At 41.0% G+C, this 16097-nt stretch overlaps 1 pseudogene; it reads left to right on the forward strand.

Moving 5' to 3' along the window:
* Nucleotides 1-16091, forward strand: part of LOC118342024 — an 18704-nt pseudogene extending 2613 nt beyond the window's left edge.
* The last annotated feature ends 6 nt before the right edge of the window (nucleotides 16092-16097 follow it).

A 16097-nucleotide genomic window follows, 5' to 3' on the forward strand; every position in this document is an offset into this window, starting at 1 on the left:
CTCTCTCTCTCTCTGTCTCTCTTCTCTCTCTCCCTTTCTCCCCCTCTCTCTCTCTCTCTCTCTCTCTCTCTCTCTCTCTCTCTCTCACATTAACCAACACTGATCTAACACTGACATACTGACGTGTAAATTGTGTTGTTTTGTTGTATTTTCAGTGATATTGTAGATGAATTACATCCATAAATCTGTTACTTTTGTACTTTCCAAGAACCAGTAATCCACAGTAACAGTTACGAATGCGAGATGCCGATCTGTCAAACAGCTAAACCGACTGAAGAAGACGTTTATTGGAGCGCTGAAGGATGATATCAGCAGCTAATTTAATTAAACTTCATTAAAACAGGACTGTTTTATTAATTCAACACAAAGTTTCGTCAAAATTCTCCATTTCAAATGTTCCTTTCTATTTATTTATATTCGACAGAAACGAATATGTTTTGTCTTAGTTTCCGTTGAGCTAATGAAATGTGCTGCGAGACAAACAGTCTGGCGTCTGTGTCGTCCTGATTTGGCTGATTGTCTGTGTTCAATGAAACGCCGTCCGCCTGGTATAAATAACCTCCCACGCCTGAGCGGAATAAAACAACATGTTGTCTTTAATGAGTCACAGACAGTGAATGAGTTACTGTACAAAATACCGTCCACACTAACCACAGGATGCAGCTCGACCTGGATCCCAAACCTCTGAACCGCTGCCAATATCTGGGATCAGTTCACCGTTTATAGATTGTTTAAAGATTAACTGTTTCAAAGATTTTACACGACAGAAGTCAGTTTATTTGTGTATAAATCCCATATCTCTCTCTCCAGTTCTACCTTCAGATGCTTATTTACATCCTTTCAAACAAACTTATATGTTACAATTTATATTATATGTTTAATATTCTCTTAACCTTTTTACTTTAAACATTTTAACAGTGTACAAGTGGAAGAACATTCAAACTTCAGTGTTTTTTACAATTTATATATATATATAATTAATTTCTTAGGGTCTGACCTAAGTGCAGAGTATATATTTATATCCATTTCCCAGATTCTATTAAATTTGTCCCGCCTGGAAGAATAAGTCTCCATCGTATATATATTGTGAATTAGGATCCAGTCCTCAACCTTAGAAACCTTCAGCCACGTTCTGGTGATAGCTTTGCTTGCTGTTGACATTATCCTAAACATATATATACTTTTATTTTTATTTATTTATCCTTTATTATAGACCACCACCCATATGTGCACACTTAAAAGCTCACTTAAAAGAGGATCCAGGTCATCTAGTAGTTCATTCAGCAGTTCTTTTAAAGCTCAGCTGTAGTTCTATAGTTATATTTTCCCCCCAGTCAGTCCTGTACTTTGGTATTTCTAGAGTGATCTTGAGATCTTAGTTGTATGAGTTGAGTTGAGATTAGTCAAGTACAGACTAACTGGAGTTTACAGGTTGGAGCTTTTTATATAAACAAAACACTGTGTTGCTTATTAATGTATATAAGCATCCAGTGGCTTCAAATCTTAAGTCATCTGTTTATTTCAAGTACAGTATCTTAAACATAATATCCTCTCCACACTCTTCTTTAGCTCCTGCCAGTAGAGGCTGATGAGGAGGCAACTTACCGTACATTATATTCACAAATAGCAACATTTCAGTGGCAAATACGGACAAACAGCTCTTAAATTGAGTGACGTCAGTTGGACAAATGATTGAAGAGATGCCAAGAAAAGTTAAAAGAGATATTACACTTTGTGAGATAATATTGATAATAAAGTCTTTGTTTCTTTCCGCCGTGCCGACCATCTCTGTCTCTGCTTGTGTCTCTCAGAGTCGGTCATCCCCAGTTCAGGAACGTTTCACGTGAAGCTCCCAAAGAAACCCGGAGTGGAGCTGGGAATCACCATCAGCTGTGAGTAAAGACAGGAGAGCAGTGAGAGTGGAAGAGCAGCTCAGAGCAGTAACATGCTTTATAGAAACTCACCTTCATGTATCGGCGTGGACTTCCTCAGAGGCTCTGCCAAGGCGAGCGCACCGATACACGGTGGTGTTCAGACATTCATGTTCCCCTCAGGATGAACTCTGAAAACTTTGATGATCCTCTGGCTTTTCATTTAGCACCATCATCAGGTTTAATTTGTCCAGTACTTTGGTTGGAAAGCTTCACAGGAGGTTGTGAGGGTTTTATTGATTTTAAGGGGTGTAAGAAAACTTAAAAAATATACACAATACAGCTAAATCTAAACATTTAATTCATTTATGTGAATAAAAATAAATTTAATTGTTATTTTTAAAGTTTATATTATAATTTAAAGGACCAGTGTGCAGGATTTACTGAACACTGCTCGCGTCTGTGTTTGACGACCTGGGAATGAGAACAGGCTGTAAAGTTTATATGAGAAACTAAACAAAAACATGAAAGCCACAGCCAGTGTTTGCTTTGTCTCATTCTCAGGCAACAAAAACAGAATGATTCTTATTTTCAGGTGATTATAAAGTAATGAATATTATATTTCCTCCTCAATGTTACACACTGGACCTTTCAATAACACATTGACTGGCGTTTTCACTCCTCTGATAAAGTAATAGAACAATGAAGTCTGTGTTAGTGTTTCAAAAAAATAAATAAAACGATAAGGAAATAATACAGACATATTAATCATGAAATAATCTGCTTGTTTTACACAGACATGTTTATCAGCCGTTCTCATTTAATATAATACAAAATATGGAAATGATAGTTTTATGATTTCATGTTATTTTTAGCTTGTTCTTACATCCTGTGCACACATCTGTGAAATTAAAGTTTTATTCTAAACGAATGACTTGGACCTCCTCCTGCTGTGATACACATTTGTCAGTTCAATATTACATTTGCTTTGATTTGACTTTTCTTTTTAACATTTAATCGTCATCCCGAGCAGCGCAGTAAACACACTGAATTATTTACTGTTTTCTTGTTTGAACTTTTCTTTCTGTGTAAAAACATCTCTAACCCGTCTGTCTGTCTGTCGTCTGTCTGTCTGTCTGTCTTGTCTGTCTGTCTGTCTGTCTCCAGCTCCGTCCAACAGGAAACCAGGTGATCCTCTGATCATCTCCGACATCAAGAAAGGCAGCGTTGCACACAGGTACACACTCACACGACTCAGTGTCTGACGGTAGAATTAACTCGTATATTTACTCACCACATCCTCACAGGGTTTATAGCAAATGTGGACAGATGGCGGAGAGATGGGCTGCCATGTAGCAGCAGTTTAGGGTTCAGTGCCTTGCTCGAGGGCACTTCAGTAGTAACCAGGAGGTCAACTTCCACCATTTACCAGTGCACGCTCCATATAGTGGTCTAGTCCCTACAGACTGAGTTACTGCCGGCCCGATATCTCCCTCTGAGATGTAGTGAGTTAAAGTATAAAGCAGATAATTAAATCAAGTAAATAACCTCAAAATTATATCGATCTGGAAAACCTGGAAATTTAGAGACTAGTTTTCCGGTCATGGGAACACCTGAAAATTGATTCAAATGACCAAATATCCTGGAAATGAACTGTATTGTCCTGGAAAACTTTTATTGTATTTTAGCCCCTCACTCAGATTATTGTTTGTAGGATAATCTGTCAAATCCATTTTGTAAATGCTGTAAAATAAAATAAATTGTACTTGATTTGAACTCTTATTTAAGCTCCTCTGAGGCTGCCACAAAGCGAGCGTCCCTTAAACGCTGACCACCATTGTGAGCAAGTGNNNCCTTGAAAAGTCCTGGAAAATGATCTTTAAGAAAGAGTGGAAGCCCAGACCGACTTTGTGGAGTGTCAGCTGTTTGGAAACTCGGTCAGCTGTCTGTAGTTGGTTAATTAGGCTAACAGTCCGAGCTAGTGTGTGTGTGTGTGTGTGTTGTGTGTGTTGTGTGTTGTGTGTGTGTGTGTTTTGTAGGTTTCATTGTGTTTTTGGAGTGTGAAGCAGAAAAATGTGAGTTAAAGAGCTTCCGGTTGGCTAAACCAGCAGGTAGCATCTGTTAAGTTTACAGTAAGGGAGCATTACTGTACTGTGTGTCTGTTGTTCATGCTGCTGTATGTTTTGTTGTTGTTTGTTTTTCCAGGACGGGAACGTTGGAGTTGGGAGGACAAGCTGCTGGCCATCGACAACATCCGGGTGGGGAAGAACTGCTCCATGGAGGGAAGGCCGTACCAGATCCTCCCAGCAGGCGAGGAGGCTCGTCAAACTGAAGATCCGAAAAGACGAAGACAACTCCGGGTATTAAAGACATTAGAGCATTATTTTACCCTCCGTCGTCTCGGAGGGAGATTAAACCTCTAAGAAACACTGAGTCATCAGTGTGTCGTGTATTGTAAGCTGCGTTACTAATTACTAATTAGACTATAAACTGCTGCAATTTAAAAGTCTTTATGAAACCTTTTTCTTTTATAGAAACAATTAGTTGACATTTCATCATAAGGAAGAAGAACACTAGTCCAGAAACTGTTAGAATATATTCAAGGACCTTTCACACCCTTTTCCTCTCTGTGTAACGAACTCCTTAAAGCCTTCTCCAGTCAGATATCAGTGTTTCTCCTTGTTCCTACAGAGGGATGGTTAACTAATGGATGTGCAGAGTTTGACTCTAGGAAGGACTGTTATTTACATTCAGCTGCTGAAAGAGGAAACGTTTCTCAGAGCTCACTGAGGTGTCTGAATGTAAAGGGCGGGCCTACGAGCATGATTTGTGACATCGTAAGTAGGTTCAAGAAGTAAATCACTGGTCCAGCAGTGCACAGACACTGAGAGTGGACGTTCACAGGAAGGAGGAGGAAAATTCTATTTTATTTGCAGACACATTATTGTTCACGTTTGTATTATATGTTGTAATATATGTCTGCGAGGGAAGCTTTAGGGACTGTAGGAACTAAATAAAGTGAGCTCAAATTGTTCATTGTCACCTATAACATCCCTCAGTTTCAATAAACACTCCACACCATAAAACACTACATAAGTGTTGAAATGAATCTTTATTGAACGTTTCAGATTGAACAGGAAGTGGTCTTGGCAGCCATTCATCTTACACCGTGCGAGCCTGCAGCGGTTACGGGAGGCCCGGCTGGGAATCCACCATCTCCGGGGCACCGAGGGAGCCCTTCGGACCCCATCATCATCTCCTCGCTGAGGCAAGGGAGGTCTCGCTAGAGTTACACACACTTATTATATTATCTTCACATTTTAATTCACAGTTGTTTGTTCAGAGGTTTCCACAGGTGGTGGACTGTATACTGGAATATGTTTAGTGTTTATTTGCTTCTTATAGATTTATTTGTTGTTTTTATACTTAATATTGGCCTTTGGAGTTCCTTTTAAAGCACTAATATAACAATTAAATAAATAACATATATATTAGTGTTACTATTTTAGACTCATCTAATAATATAAAAACACTCAAACTTCACAGTTAGAACAAGAGGAAAATTAATAATAAAACCAAACATTTAAAGCCATTAAAAGACTGAAACAAGTTGGTCCAGTTTAAAGCTGCAGTAGGTAACCTTTTATATAAAATATATTTTTTATTATATTTGCTGAAAAACTTTTAACAGTCTCAACGTCGCCTGTGTTGGATTTAATGGATGTTTTCAGATATTAAACGACTTCAAGCTGCATCCCTCAGTTTGATTTAATTGACATAATAGTTTGATAAGTAACTGTAATGTGATGTAATGTGATTACTGAATGAAGGACTGCTGATCAGTGACGGTGAGTTCAGATCAGGATAAAGTGGAGGAGAATGTCGCCCTCTGGCTGTTAATAATTAAATAATAATAACTTTAGTTATTTTTAATTCTGTTTTATTTTCTAAATGTTAACAGACTTTTTAATGAATTTTTGAAGCAAATGCAGAAAATCTGGTTTATGGCCAATAACATAAAAGGGAATTTACCTTTATATTTTATATTCTGTGTGTGTGTGTGTGTGTGTGTTTGTGGTGTGTGTGGTGTAAGGGACCGGTGCCGATCACGTAGGAGATCGTATCCTGCGATCCAACAGCAGCAAGTCTAAGGCGGAAACCTCTGGATGAAAGCCATCAGTCTGCTGCAGCAAGCAGGAGAGACAGTTTACACTGAAGATCAAGAAACAGGGAGAACGTATACCACACACAAATACACACACTGATACACACTTAAGTACACCAAACTGATACACACCAAATACACTCTGTATTTATTGTGTATTAGTGTGTATCAAATAATTACACACTGATACACACCACTAATACCACACTGATTACACACACTGATACACACTAATACACTCTGATACACACTGGATACCACACTAATACACACTGATACACTCTGATTACACACTGATACACACTAATACACCTGATACACCACTAATACACCCTCGATTACACACTAATACACACTGATACACTCTGATACACACTGATACACACTAATACCACTCTGATACACACTAATGACACACTGATACCACTCTGATACACCACTGATACACTCACTAATACACTCTGATACACCACTTAATACACACTTAATACACTCTGAACACACTGATACACACTAAATACACTCTTGATACACACTAATACACACTGATACACACTAATACACTCTGATACACACTGATACACACTGATACCACTCTGATACACAACTAATACACTGATACACACTAAACACCACTAAACACTCTGATACACACTAATACACACTAATACACTCTGATACACACTAATACACACTGATACACACTTAATACACTTCTGATAACACACTAATACACTCTGATACACACTAATACCCACTGATACACTCTGATACACACTAATACACACTAATACACTCTGAATACACACTAAATACACACTAATACACTCTGATACACAACTAATACAACACTAATACACTCTGATACACACTTAATACACACTGATACACACTAATACACTCTGATACCACACTAATACACACTGATTACATCTGGATACACATTAATACACACTAATACACTTCTGATACACACTAATCACACACTGCATCCACACTTAATACACTCTGATACACACTAATACACACTTGATACACTCTGATACACACTAATACACTCTGATACACACTAATACACTCCTGATACACACTAATACACACTGATACCACTTCTGATACACACTAATACACTCTGATACACACTAATACACACTGATACACACACTAATACACACTGATACAACTAATACACCTGATACACACTGGATACACAACACTTGATACACACTGATTACACACACGGATACACACTAATACACTCTGGATACACACTAATACACACCTAATACACTCTGATACACACTAATACACACTGGATACACATATACACTCCTGATACACACTAATTAAACACTGATACACCTCTGATTACCACACTAATACACACTGTACACACTAATACACTCTGATAACACACTGATACACACACTGATACACCACACTGATACACAATAATACCACTCTGATACACACTGATACACACTAATACACACTGATACACACTAATACACACTAATACACACTAATACACACTAATACACACTGATACACACTGATACACACTAATACACACTGATACACACTAATACACACTGATACACACTAATACACACTGATACACACTAATACACACTAATACACACTGATACACACTAGGATTATCTTTGATCTTGAATTAACGTCCATAAATCAGTTATTAGAAATCCGGATTCTCCTTTTAACTTTCCTGAGAATCATCACATTTTTAACTTTTCTTCAGTATCCGAGTAATCCAGTGATCGCTGTCCGTCCATCCGGCACGCTACAAACAGGAGCTGCTAACGGTTGATTCGGCGTACGTTTAATGGCGCCAGTTTGCCAAAACATAAACAAATATAAAAACTAAAACTAAAGTTCAAGTTGTCAAAACCACTGACGACAAACCAGGTAAAACTAAGCTTTTGCTTCGCTAATAAGGATCCTTTTTCTCTTTAGTGTCCAGCCCGAAGTCCTGCGTGATTGGTCCAGGCCTGGTGCCGGGGGCGGGGCTTGTCCACGAGCACCAGGACGGGGAGGAGGAGCCTGTCGTCATGGTTGCGCCTCTGTCGAGCCAGAGAGCGTTCAGCACGCTACCGTCAGTGGACAGCGCTGTGGAGTCATGGGACGGATCCAACGTGGACAGCAGCTTCACCAGCCCGGGTAGGAGACTGACCTCTGACCTCTGACCTCTGACCTTTAAGGTTTACTGTGGTAATAAAATATTTCTGTGTCTGCGTGTAGCTCCACCTTTTCAGTCGTCTCCGTACAGTTTCCACGAGTGGCGCAACGCCAAGACAACCAACAGCCAATCGTCTTCCTCCACCCGCCAGAGAGCCAATCCGCTGTCAGATCTCGGGCTGAGTGACGACGACTGGGACCGCCCACCGCTTGGAGGGTGAGAGAGACGACAGACAGGGATGTGTATTATGTAATTAGGTTATATTAAAGGTTCGGGACCCCCACAGAAACACTCGGGTTGTGACGAGAAAACTTTAAAATATACACAGTAGGCCGATAACCTCGTCCTGCATGAGAAAACAACCAAAGAGCTAATGGAACAATGAGAAGAAAACAGTGAATTTGTCAAAAAAAAGAAGCTTATTAAGTCTGTATGATTAAAGGAAATAACAATTTGCATAAGAAATGTATAAAAAGTTCCTAAAACTTATCTTTGAAGCAGTATTTATTGGAAATAATCAGCTCAAAATGCATCCAAATCACTAATTTTACAAAAACTTCCCCAGTGTATCAGTTGTTCTTTAATGTTACTGTTATACATTGAATATAACATGAAATATCCATAAAATGTAGTCAGTTTACTCACTGATATTAAAGGCTATTGATTGGCTTATGATATAGTAATAACTTCTATAATAAGTCAGATGTATCAGATTGTGGAGGAGGAATCAAAGCAGTCAGGAAATTAAAGCAATTAGCAGTTGGGAGAAGGAACTGAAAACACCTAAAGTTGTAAAATAAAATTAACAGTAAAATCCTCAGATTTAGATCCTCTGTAGAGCTTTAAGAGTTCAGATAACAACAAACAGTTGCTATAAATCAGATTTCTGATTCTGATTTTAACTCTAAAGTTCCCCCTAACATTAGCGTGTTAGCATTCCTCATTCAAATCAGTGGGAGTTGCTAGCCGTGAGCTAACAGCAGTAACAGCAGTGTGTCTCTGTCTGCAGTGCCTGTAATCTGCCCAGCGGTCTAATCACTGACAGCAGGTACCACAATGACCTTCGACCTTTAACCCCCATACAGTCAGTCCTCCGTCACCCCTCTGACCTCCAGCAGAAACCCTCACCTGGTGACCTTTGACCCCCCCTCCCCCCTGCCTCACTGACACATACACCTGATGGATGTGTATGTCGTCACAGCACCTGTCCTCACCAGCATGACCTGTTCTGTCACCAGTGTACTCCGTGTGTGTGTGTGTGAATCCTCCGGGATGTTCTTCTCTCTAACTGGCTGACCTTTGACCTTTCCCTCAGGTTCACTGTGGGGCATGATGGGACAGAACCGGACCAGGAGGAGAACTTCTGGTCTCAGGCTCTGGAGGATCTGGAGACCTGCGGCCAGAGTGGCATCCTCCGAGAGCTGGAGGTGAGAAGTGCTGTCGAAGGTCCTATTATTATACGTAGAAATAATAATAATAATAATAGTAGAATTAATAGTAACAGTAGTATGAGTAGTAGTTCTAGGGCTGGGTATAATTTCAAATACGTTTTTGTTCACTAAAAAACTAGTTTTTGTGTTTTAAAAGGTTTCTTAAATGTTAAATTTGGTCTAAAGACATAAAATTTTGTTCCCCGTTCATTTCAACGAGAAACAGGAGGCGACATTGACCCTCCATTGTTTGCTTCTTGTGTCAACCAGTTATATAATATGATATAAGTCAATTGTTAATTCTGACAATTGGGACATAAACCGATTATTCGATACGACATTATTACGTTTCGATTCCTTTGAAAATGTTTAAATGGCGACTTTGAGTAGAGTGCTGCAGGAATGAGTCCTCAAACGGTTTCCTCCCCCCGATGTCCCTGAAATAAGATCTTAAGACATTTTCATGTTTTGTTCTACGACATAAAATACGTCAGTAAGTACAACTCCTGGGAATTTTTAAGCTTTTCATGTCTTAACGGTTGCTAACAAGCGGCTAAAAGAGACGACAGCTGACGGCGAACACGGAGACGTATCTATTCTATTCTAACTATTGTGTTTTTGTTAAAGGAACTTCACGTCATCCCTGCAGCACTCTGTTATCGCCCAGCCCTACAGTGAGTGGTTTAGTGGTACTAACTGTAATAGCAGACGTACTTCTCATGCTGAAAGAACTACATGTTTGTTAGAAATACAGATAATAAAATGGATTATACTTGAGCTGAAAAGAGAAATGACTCCTTCTCTTCCAGGAGTCTGCAAAGGAAACGCACCTCCTCACTCTGGTATCCTCCTTCCTCCCCCTCCACTAACTCTCCTCCTGTCCTCTCCTCTCTCTCCTCTCTGTAACTGGAGTCGTAGCGTTGTGAAACATCAGACATGTTAGCTGTTTTTTGAATGTGACTCTAACACTGCACCCCAGCAGCAAGCTACAGACCATGGTGACGTCATTGTGACATCTTAGTGACATCACCCAGCTTCTGACCAATCACGTGGCAGAGTCATGTTGCACCGGGCATGGCAGTTTGAGCAAGGCATGCTGGGAGAGCTTGTGCAAGATTGGCCTGATGGGTAGTTTTGTTTTGCCGGTCTTGAAGCAGATCTGTCAAGTCATGCATGCGTCTGATGAGTCCTTGATTCTGATTGGCTGAGACGTGGGCATCTGTTGAGTGATGTGAGAAGACTTGGACAAAATATTAAAATATAAAAGCTGAGCACTATCATAAAACATAAAGTAGAAGCTGGAAACTCAGTAGAAACAATAGTAGATTCTTAATAATTAATAGTAGTCCATTAATACTGCCTGTAACCGTGGATACTGTCAGTAGATCATTTAAAGGTTCAGTGTGTCAGTGAGTGCCATCTAGTGTCAGTGCTGTACAAACATGGCAGGCCTCCTTGGAAGCGTCTCTAGATAAAAAAGGTTTATTCTAAGGTAACAAAATTATTATTTTTAGTTGATTTATACACTAATGAAAACATACCTATGAATATTATTTTACATTTCTGACAGTAGATCGTCTTAAATGTTACACCAGGGTTAAATGTTACGTTGTTTCCGGAGATTTTGAAAAACTTGTGGCGCCATCAAACAAAACTCCTGTTTCTGGGATAATTGATTGCTCGCTTGCTCTTCGGCCGTCATTTTGAGTGACGGTCACTGAGCATGTGCGACTCTCAATAAAAATGAGAAGGAAACAAGATGGCTTACAACTTTTCCATCATCCGCTGTGGAAAAAACGAGTTTGATTGTTTTTTACCACTCGCTCCCTCTACACACTGGACCTTCGAGTGATTGTGACCGTAGAAACAGTTCGTACATCTGTAAATACCAACAGCAGTAGATCCTCACAAGCAACAACAACCACATTAGATTCTGTCAGCAAATATATTATTGATCCTTATGGTAGTAGATCTATTAGATCTATTAGAAACAACACTGGAAACAAAAGTATTCAGTTGATACTACCATTAGCAACTGAAGTCGCGTTTCCACCCGAACTTTTAGTCCCAAGAACTACTTTTCAAGTAACTAAAAAGTTCCTTCAGCCCGTTGTTGTCTTCATTTCCACTAAAATGCTGCAAGTACTCGACCAATCAAAAATGTTTAGTGCTGCACCCTCAAAGTTCCTGTACTTCTGGAAAGTACTTTTCCCCCGAGCAGGGACTTTTTCTGCTGAATTTAGCCCCTGGTCCCTGTGGTGGAAACGCGGCTTAAATTAGATCTTCGTCATTAATTAGCTCTAGATTTTATATGTTCTGCAGTAGATGATTAACAACAGTAGATCACTGCAGTACTAATAACTGTCTAAAGATCACATGAATGGATCGTAGAGGCGAATAGATAGAAGAGTCAGAAACAGCTGGGGAACCTTATCCCATCAGAATAGAAACAATAGAATCTATTAGTAGATCAGTAGAGACCTGTCCTGTCCTGGTGTGATCGTGGGAACTGGGGTCGGACTCCCAGGATGCCTTTGACCTCCATGTTTGTGATGGATCCAACTGGCTGTGTTTGTCTGACTCTGATTGGATGTTTTTGATTGGCTGTCTCCAGGCAACCATCATGTCAGGCTCCAGCCTCAGTCTGAACCACGACCCCACGCCCTTGCGGAGCACACTGGGCCGCCAGGCGAGCTTCCAGGAACGCAGCAACTCCAGACCGCAGGTAACCGGAACTGACCTCTGACCTCTGGCCTAACAAGTGACTCTATACTTGTGTTGTTTTATGTCATAACTTAAACGTGTCTGTGCGATTTCTCAGGTAACAGCTCGGTCCAACACCTTGCCCTCTGACCCCCAGCGCCGAGCCTTTGCCATGAGGAAGATGAGGCAGGAAGTCAACGAGATTCTAAACCAGAACCCTGTGGAACTCCACAAGGTGAGGTTTGACCTTTTGCCACAGAACTTCAAAGTGACATTAATCCACTTGTTGTGATCCTAACAGAGTGTGTGTCTGTGTTCGTAGCTGACTCTAGAGAAGGCCTCAGATCTGGAGGATTTTGGTTTCAGTGTTTCTGACGGTTTGTTGGACCGTGGCGTCTACGTTAGCAACATCCGACCTGGAGGCCCGGCAGAGCGGGGCGGCCTCCGAGCCTATGACCGAATACTACAGGTACAAAAACACGAGAATCTACAGACACACTAGCATGTCTGGGAAGTAAATGTCAGAGGTGGAACCAAGTCTCAAGTCAAGACAAGATCCAGATTTTGAGTTTTTTGCTCTTCACCAAATGTACCAACAACAATAACAGAATGAACAAAATGAAATAATTTTTGGTATGATCGGATACTGACGGACTTGTACAAAAAACGTGGATTTCGGAAAGTAAGTGTTGACTTGCTAGGAGTGAATAACGTTAGGAAGAAGGCATCAAGTATTTTCAAGTCAAAAGGCTCAAGTCCAAGTGAAGTCACAAGTTAATGGGTATGAAGTTAAGTTGCAAGTCTTTTTTGATTTTGTCATGTGAAGTCTAAAGTCATCAAATTTCTGACGCAAGTGACTCGAGTCCAGCATCCTACAACACTCACAATGAACAAGGCTACCAAGGTGATGTTAAGCAGGTATAATGTTTAGCATAATAACCATTTTAAACTTTAACTAGCAGTGAACACCAAGTACAGCTGTGGCCGATGGAAATGTGAGAAGACCAAAGTGTTCATCCTGTTTAATCGCAATCAATCCAGCAGTTATTGAAATATATTAATCTGGACCAAAGTGGTGGACCGACTGACCAATTGGCATCCATAGAGTTGCACCGCTAATGTTACTAAAACAGACACTAGTTACCCCATTAACCATTTACATTTGATGTCTTCCAGATTAACCACGTGCGGACAAGGGACTTTGATTGCTGCCTCGTCGTTCCGCTGATCGCCGAGTCTCCAAACCACCTGGAGCTCGTCATCAGCCGAAACCCCACCTCCTCCTGCCTGTTGGCCAATCACACTGACGGCACCACCAACAGCAGTCACTCCCCTCAGCCAATCGGCAGCGACCTGGGACCGTCAGAGCTCTCCATTGGCCAGGGAGAGGATGGTGGTCCAATCAAGTGGAGCCAGCCAGGGGACGGGCTGGGAGCGGCGCTTGGGGTGGGGTTTGGTGTCGGGCAGGTGAATAATAAATCCTTATAGCAGAAAAAAACTGGACGAAACTGGATTAAACCAGTTCTAACCAGACTGGACTGGAGAGGTCAACAAGGAAAACAATACAACAAAGTTGAATTAAACTGCTTTAGACCCATCCAAACTGGTTCAGAGTGGACCCCCCATGGTGCTACACACCCTCTGGATGAACTTTGACCCTTGACTACTAAAGTTTGACCTTTGAACTGCTAAAGCAGCCTGAAAGCACACTGATGGACTGGAGCAACTCCTCAACTTTTCACCTGAACCAGTTCTGTATACTGGTCCTGCTGGTGTCACTGGAACCATAACTATGACTACTGATCTGAGTAGAACCACTGGAGCATCTGGTCTTACTGGTCCAGGATTAATGGGTACTGGTTCTGCTGAAGCCAGAGCCACAGCCAATGGTCTTACTGGTTCAAGACACATGGGCTCTGGTTTGATGGTTACAGAACCATGGCCCTACTGAAGCCACAGCTAATGGTCTTACTGGTCCAAGACACATGGGCTCTGGTCTTAGTTGTGACAGAACCATGGTTACTGGTTCAACTGAAGGCAGAGCCACAGCCAGTGGTCTTACTGGTCCAAGATATGGTTCTTGTTCAGGGTCTTAGTGGTCACACAATCGTGGGTACTGAGCCAGAGCCATGACCACTGCTTCTACCAGTCAGGAGCTGTGGCTTCTCGTCCATATGGTCTTACTAGAACCAGAACCATGGTGTCTGGTTGTACTGGCCAAGAACCACAGCAGCACAAAGCCTATGGGACTCTAGAATCCAGAACCTGCTGGTTGCCAAGAGGACTAGGGATGCTCCGATCAGACCGTTTACTGATAAGTTTCAAACATTATAAAGAAATCCTCGTGTAGAAGAAACCATTATAAAACCCACTACTGTGATTTATGACAAAGTCTTAACGTCACTTGCTGCTACTCGCTTCGACAATTACAACCTCTGGATGTCTCTATTAAATGAGGGAGTTTGGGCTTTCCAGTCCATCAGGTCTTTGGACAGTGAAGTCCTGGGTATGCTTGAAACAAGTATGGATCCCACCAGGGTTATTGGTAGAAGTACCTTAGAGGGTTTTCCCACTAAACTAGCTCTGGTTCTTGAATCGGTCCCATTCAAGATTCTTGGAACCTTGTTCCCACCGCCAACAAAAACCTGCTATAACAAGACTTTTCCAACAACAAGGAATGGGCTCTGTTCCGGTTCTCGCACCTTGTTTGGAACAGTTCGGGGCATTTCAACCTAAAATAAATTGGTTCGGAACCTGAGAAGTTGGTTCCCAGCTGGAACCAAACAAAAAGCAGGTTTTCCTTGGGAACAAAAGTAGGTGTGTCTTATTCTACATGTCATTGTGCCACTCCCTATGTTGATAATGATGAGATTACCACGGCTACGCTCAAAATTGGTAGAAAAGTGGGCTGGTTCACTAGATAGCAACGAGGTTCTTGGAGTCTTGGTTAAAGAACCGGAACCAGTTTGAAAGGAAAAGTGGCCCCGAAGGTTGGGTTCCGATTACATTAAAGATGGCTACGGTTAAGTGGAAGCATAAAGTTGAAAACGATTGTTTAGGTTTAAGATCATCAGAGATGTTTGGTGTCGGTCAGGTTAGAATCTGAAAGGGATGGGATCCACAACAAGCTCCAACTGCTCGAATCTGATTCTGACAGGCTAGTTCATTCTCCAAAGGTCCATTAGAAAAGAGTTGTTAGCTATCAGACTAGCACCAAGGACATTTGGAGTCCTACCAAAGAGTCCGTATTAGTGATGGTTGGACAATAACGATACTTGGTGCAATAGAAAGCATTTCGTTGGTTTTACAGCAGCACGAAAGATCATTTGGATAAAGAATAACTTCTCTTTTCTACACAAACGTTGGACAGAAACTAAAATTAGCGAGTAGTTGTGGTGCTTTGGTTCCTGATCTTGAATTGCTGCTACAGTTGTTTTGCAAACCCTCAGACGTCACTGTTTAAAGCCCAGAAACTCCAAATATTTTGAAAACAGTCTCACAGCAGCTGCTCTAAAGCTACAAACCTGTTTTCTCCGAGGTCAAGAAGAATCCTTAAATCGATGTTTTGATGAAACAACTTCCTCTGCTAAGGAAGGTCATGTGATAAGATAAAAACAAACTCCACAGCAGCTAAACGCATTGTTTTCTCAACAATAACAAAACAACGTTCCTATTTCTCGACAGATTTCGAACAGTAACCAGCCGCAGTGGTGGAAAACAGGCGGCTGTGG

The sequence above is a fragment of the Morone saxatilis genome, unplaced genomic scaffold, assembly GCF_004916995.1.
Source record: "Morone saxatilis isolate NCDOM2014 unplaced genomic scaffold, NCSU_SB_2.0 Contig10, whole genome shotgun sequence".
NCBI classification, from domain to species: Eukaryota; Metazoa; Chordata; class Actinopteri; family Moronidae; genus Morone; species Morone saxatilis.